This window comes from Hyla sarda, chromosome 5, assembly GCF_029499605.1.
Source record: "Hyla sarda isolate aHylSar1 chromosome 5, aHylSar1.hap1, whole genome shotgun sequence".
NCBI classification, from domain to species: domain Eukaryota; kingdom Metazoa; phylum Chordata; class Amphibia; order Anura; family Hylidae; genus Hyla; species Hyla sarda.
The window spans coordinates 374,215,075-374,221,953 of NC_079193.1; the positions used below are offsets into that span (position 1 = coordinate 374,215,075).

A 6,879-nucleotide genomic window follows, 5' to 3' on the forward strand; every position below is an offset into this window, starting at 1 on the left:
AACTACTATAATACTGCCTCCTATATACTAGAATATAACTACTATAATACTGCCTCCTATATACAAGAATATAACTACTATAATACTGCTCCTATATACAAGAATATAACTACTATAATACTGCTCCTATATACAAGAATATAACTACTATAATACTGCCCCTATATACAAGAATATAACTACTATAATACTGCCTCCTATATACAAGAATATAACTACTATAATACTGCTCCTATATACAAGAATATAACTACTATAATACTGCCGCTATGCACAGGAATATAAGTTATATCCTGTTATTGTTGGGCTCTAGTCTGCAACGCTGTATACTATTGTGTATGACATTTACAGCTTATGTAGCTCATAACATTTCTACAATGAATATATATAGTGACAGGCACCTGCTGTGATCACATTTATATGTCGGAGGACTCCAGATTTACACAACTATGTTTGTCACAGCTTCTTCCTGCCCTTCCCCTTTAAACCTTTACACCAGGAGTAGCACCATGTATGAAAAGCAAACAATGGCGCTCTCGTGCCATCACACGCCCATGACGTCACAATGTCAGGACTTCCATAGGGAGGATCAGAGAATAAGGAATCGCAGCACAAAGGCTCAAAACATCAATGAACCAAAAGACAAGAAGCCAATACTCCTGCAGCTCCCCCCAGAGTTTGTCATCCACATTTACCAAATTACTCAACTGCAAACCTTGGAGAGGCGGGTGACAACCAAAGTACCTGGTCTGCAGGTCACAGGCTACCACCTTCTCTGCTCAGACCCTGGAGAATGTTCTGCATACGAAACCAGCGACCACAAAAACAGATCAACAAAAGAGAAGAAGATACTTGCGTGGAAGGAAGTGGAGGTGAAAGGAGAAACCTGGATGAGTCACCCCGAGCGCAACCACTTCTCCATTACTGCCCAGTACCATCTGAGAATGGGAAGAGGAACTGGGTAGTGACCCCTCCATGGGGGAGCCACATTGTATGCTGCAACGTGTATGATGTGGATTCTGCTGAAAACCCAAGTACTGAGGGCCATCCATGTAGAGAGACCGACAGAGAGCTCCGACACCAAAGACCGACAGAGAGCTCCGATACCAAAGACCGACAGAGAGCTCCGACACCAGAGGCCGACAGAGAGCTCCGACACCAGAGACCGACAGAGAGCTCCGCCACCAGAGACCGACAGAGAGCTCCGACACCAGAGGCCGACAGAGAGCTCCGCCACCAGAGGCCGACAGAGAGCTCCGCCACCAGAGGCCGACAGAGAGCTCCGCCACCAGAGGCCGACAGAGAGCTCCGCCACCAGAGACCGACAGAGAGCTCCGCCACCAGAGACCGACAGAGAGCTCCGACACCAGAGACCGACAGAGAGCTCCGACACCAGAGACCGACAGAGAGCTCCGACACCAGAGACCGACAGAGAGCTCCGACACCAGAGACCGACAGAGAGCTCCGACACCAGAGACCGACAGAGAGCTCCGACACCAGAGACCGACAGAGAGCTCCGACACCAGAGACCTACAGAGAGCTCCGACACCAGAGACCGACAGAGAGCTCCGACACCAGAGACCGACAGAGAGCTCCGACACCAGAGACCGACAGAGAGCTCCGACACCAGAGACCTCCGACACCAGAGACCGACAGAGAGCTCCGATACCAGAGACCGACAGAGTTCTGATATGAAAGATCTACAGACATGAGACAGACAGATGAGGAGAGAGAGAATGAGAGGGAGGGAGATGGATCCAAAAAAGGAAAGATTGAAAGTTCGATAAAACGGATACACAGCCGTCAGGTCTATTGGAGACTCTTGGGGAGATTTATTAAAACCTGTGTAGAGGTAGAGTGGCGCCATTGCCCATAGCAACAATTGGAATGTTTCATTTAACTTTGAAAAGTAAAGATGAAAGAATAAATCTGATTGGTTGCTATGAGCAACTGCTCCACACTTTTCCTCTTCACAGGTTTTGATAAATCTCCCCATCTCAGAACCACTTGAGCAGAAGTGGTGGTCCCAAGCAAGCAATTGTCCATTGAGACGTTCGGAAGCACCAACATGGCAGACCGCCGGGGGGTTTCCTGAATGGATGGCCCTTTAAGCCGAATAATGTATCAGTCCAGCGTTCAGCCTGCTGACCTCACAGACCACTGCCTGGAATAGAAAACTCTGCTGTGAGAAATCAATCGTACAACTTTTATAACTCTAATATCAGAGGCGAACGCTCCCACTTATTGACAGCAGATCCTGAAGATAGGGAAATCGTAAACAATAAATCGAATATGGATCATACAAATCATGTTAATAGAAATAAATAAATTATTATCGCGGGTGGCACAGACAGGCCTGGAAAAGCTCCTCAGAGGGGTTATGTCCTGGTTGGCATCAGTGGTGCACCAGTGGCACGTTCCATCATTCCACAACAACGGGGGAAATGTGCCGTCAGCTCCCAATATAGGAAAAGGCGTTCCCTGTTCTCATCCTACAGGAGGGGAAACCGGCAGCGACATCCTGCCCAGCGCACACACCACAACATGCTCTGCTCAATGCAGTAAATGCAATACACAAGGCTAGCACTGTGCCAACACTGTGCCATGCTCAACTACTTCAAAAAGATTTGTAAAAGATTTGGGGGGGAGTGGGTGTTCTAGTATAAACTGGTCTTCAAATCTATGCACATGGGGAACGGACAACCACAAATAGCAGCCATGACAGCCTATTCATTGTTTTCCAGGCATATCACTGTACTTTTTGTGGTGGTGGTGGTGTAAAGTAGTGCTGGGCGGTATACCGGTTCATACCGAATTTTTTGGGCTGCACGATATGAATTTTCCCCCATACCGCAATACCGGTTGGGCCCCTCCCCCTCGGGAATGTATTATCAGCCTAGCGCAGCGCTGTCCCCACATCGGGGAACTAACCCCATGTTTACCCGCCAGCACTGTTCTGCTCCCCCCAATTAAAGGGGTACTCCGGTGAAAACCTTTCTTCTTTTAAATCAACTGGTGGCAGAAAGTTAAACAGATTTGTAAATTACTTCTATTAAAAAATCTTAATCCTTCCAGTACTTATTAGCTGCTGAATGCTACAGAGGAAATTCCTTTCTTTTTGGAACACTGATGACATCACGAACACAGTGCTCTCTGCTGACATCTCTGACCATTTTAGCAACCGTGCATAGCAGATGTATGCTAAGGGCAGCATGGTGGCTCCGTGGTTAGCACTGCTGCCTTGCAGTGCTGGGGACTTGGGTTCAAATCACACTAAGGACAACAATAAATAAAGTGTTATTATTATTATTATAATAACGTCAGCAGAGAGAACTGTGCTCGTGATGTCATCAGAGAGCATTCCAAAAAGAAAAGAATTTCCTCTGTAGTATTCAGCAGCTAATAAGTACAGGAAGGATTAAGATTTTTTTAATAGAAGTAATTTACAAATATGTTTAACTTTCTGCAAGTTGATTTAAAAGAAAAGGTTTTCACCGGAGTACCCCTTTAAGGATCAGCCCAGTGGGTTACTACTCACAGATGTCAAGCACTGCCCTCCTCCTCTTTGTTGGGGGCCGCCAACTTCTTACATGACAGTGGGCTCAGCCTATCACTGGCCGGGGCGGAACATCGCTCCGGCCGATGATAGGCTGACAGCTGTCCACGTTCCAGTCCCCTGCGTGCGGCCGAGGTGGGTTAAAAGTTTATTTTCTGTATCTTTTGCAGCCCGGACATAGGTATACAGCGCACAGCAGTGGTCTCCAACCTGCGGACCTCCAGCTGTTGCAAAACTACAACTCCCAGCATGCCCAGACAGCCGTTGGCTGTCCGGGCATGCTGGGAGTTGTAGTTTTGCAACAACTGGAGGTCCGCAGGTTGGAGACCACTGGCGTACAGTGAGTTCCATCGCCGGCGGCCCCCAATAAATAGGAGGAGGGCAGTGCTTGACATCTGTGAGTAGTACCCCACTGGGCTGATCCTTAATTGGGGGGAGCAGAACAGTGCTGGCGGGTCACATGATTTTGGGGGGGAGCCGAACACCACGCGCGGGTCACGTGATTGGGGCGGGGGTTGGGGGGACAGAACAGCGCTGGCGGGTCACATGATTTGGGGGGGGGGGGAGAAAATACCGTAATATACCGTGGAATTGCCGCAAGTTAAAAAAATACCGTGATACACAAATTTTTTCATACCGCCCAGCCCTAGTGTAAAATACCACCAAACATACGTTGCTGAGCCTGTAAACAATGAAGGGAGGTCAGACCCTCACACCACTCAGATACTGATCACCTATCCTAACCATAGGCTATCGAAATCTGGAGATCCCTTTAAGTGCCAGTCTTTACTGTAAGTCTGGTATTCTATACATAAGTTGACAAGATAAATTAAGCTAGATGTCACTTAGAGGAGTGACGCTGTATGAAGCTTTGTAGGACAAAGTAAAAAAAACTAAGTTAATTTTTTTAATGCACTCTAGCCAGAAATGGCACACACTGTCACATCTATAGGGGGTCGGGCATGACATGGGGTGCAAGTTTGCACTGTCTGCTGCAGAAATTCCAAAGTAATTTTGCTGCAGACCCATTGAAGTCAATGGGTCGCAACGTAATTTGCTGCAGAAATTTTGCAGTGTATTATGTGCAAGAGAGCGAGCGACTGAGCGCGACAGAGAGCGACAGAGAGCAATAGTGCAAGACAGAGAGGGAGGATAAAGCAAAAGATGGTGCAGGTCGGAGCGCTCTGTTGACACCGTACACAAAGGACCTGAAATGCTCCAGAGTGGAGGGCCCCGCGCTCGAACCTGAATAACGGGAGAATCAGGCAGAGGATTACACAGCGACTCCTGAGTGCGCACCATGGACACATGTTATAGTAATAAGGCCGAGCTGTGGTTTTCAGGAGAAATTCCTCGAGCGCCACCAAATCCTGGTGCAGCTGGAGGACAGGATGACTTCATGTATGGAGAAGGATGGGGAATCTCACATGACTGAGCAGAGCTAGCTGTGCGCTCTGCTAGGGAAAGCTTCCGGATTGCATTATCCCCGCCTTAAAGCCATGAAAATTCTCCAACCGGTTTACACAACGGGATTACCTGCCTGTGTGAATACTGGGGGGGGGGGGGAGAAAGGGATTTCAGGATTTGATTTGAAGGAGTCTGGACTTTCAGTGTCTATACAGAGCCAGGGCTAGGAATTCTTGGAACACGGCGCTGCAACTCTTAAAGATGAAAATGACGAAGTCCAGGTAATGGTAAAGATCCTCAGCGGGACCATTTATTTTAAAAAAAAAACAACAATAACAACGAGTGATTACGCGTTTCGGGAGGAGCCCTCCCTTCCTCTGATCAGGGTACCCTGATCTGAGGAAGGGAGGGCTCCTGACGAAACGCGTAATCACTTGTTTTACTGTTTTTTTTTTAAATAAATGGTCCCGCTGAGGATCTTTACCATTACCTGAACTTCGTCATTTCCATTTGAGATGAGCGAACTTACAGTAAATTCGATTCGTCACGAACTTCTCGGCTCGGCGGTTGCTGACTTTTCCTGCATAAATTAGTTCAGCTTTCAGGTGCTCCGGTGGGCTGGAAAAGGTGGATACAGTCCTAGGAAAGAGTCTCCTAGGACTGTATCCACCTTTTCCAGCCCACGGGAGCACCTGAAACTGAACTAATTTATGCAGGAAAAGTCAGCAACTGCCGAGCCGAGAAGTTCGTGACTAATCGAATTTACTGTAAATTCGCTCATCTCTAATTTCCATCTTTAAGAGTTGCAGCGCCGTGTTCCAAGGGTTCTTTTTCTTCCTACCGCCTCTACTTATCCCCAGGACGACCTGGGTCGGCTCCTGCAACCCACTAGCTTGTCAGCAACTCACTACTGATGGTACCCCATATCATTGGGGTTACATGCCTTTAATTTCTATCCTGAGGTGAACGGCCATCTATAAGCCCCGTCAGGTAACACCCCCCCCCCCACCCCCCCCACTCACGCATATTCTGGGGTAATACACGAGGCGCCGCCCGTCAGTCCTTCTCTTTTTTTTTAATCTCCATACAGGGCTAGGAATTAAAGGGTTTCACGTCAGCTTATCCTTTAAAACAGATAAGAAAGTATTATGATAGATGTTCTATAGGATATGTGATCAAATTACTGCAACAAATCTGCATGGGGCTGCATGTCCAAACCCCATTTAGACAGGATAAATGCAACAAATCTATCCTGTGTGAACATGCCCTTAAAGGGGTCCCCCAGTTTTTATGGTAAAATAAACAGGCACTTTCTAATGTGCAGTTCTTCCATCATTTCAATAGCTCTGCTCAGCAGCATTGTGGACAGAAGGCAAAGTGTGAACCTGGTCTAGAGATCTGGATGTGACGCTCCCTATCCAATGAAAGTTTCTCAGAAACTGCGCCACCCATAGGCTCCATCAGGCAGTACATCTCAGCCTTATTTATACAGATCACGTATTAGGGCAGTGGTTTCCAAACAGTGCGTCTCCGGTTGTTGCAAAACTATAACTCCCAGCATGCCCGGACAGCCTTCGGCTGTCCGGGCATGCTGGGAGTTGTAGTTTTGCAAAAGATGGAGACACACTGTTTAGAAACCACTGGATTAGGGTGAAGCCATTTCTGAAGCAGACCCTTGTCTCTAATCCCATACACCCTCTAGTCTCTGGAATGACACCACATTTACAGACTCCCCTTTTACAGTCCTGCCTCCATATTGACAGGTCCTGGTTATCCACTCACAAGGTCCCTGTAATAAGCACATGGTGCTCGGCATCTGTTCCTCCTATTATACTGATAATTATATACATCGCCCAGACAATAGTGGCGGCTTCTCCAGAGCGCAGCGAGAAAATTACAGAACAAATTACCCCCCC

General features: G+C 47.5%; 1 protein-coding gene across 3 annotated transcripts in view; it reads right to left on the reverse strand.

The window, feature by feature from the left end:
* PTK2 (protein tyrosine kinase 2) overlaps window positions 1–6,879 on the reverse strand; it is a 360,567-nt gene that overhangs the window by 330,658 nt on the left and 23,030 nt on the right. Inside the window, exon 1 of one of the 3 annotated variants that reach the window (XM_056522843.1) lies at window positions 4,802–4,818. The exons of the other annotated variants lie outside the window; for them this stretch is intronic. The gene's annotated coding sequence lies outside the window, so the exon portion shown is untranslated. Of the gene's footprint in view, window positions 1–4,801; window positions 4,819–6,879 lie in introns of those variants that run through there. 3 annotated transcript variants of the gene reach the window in all.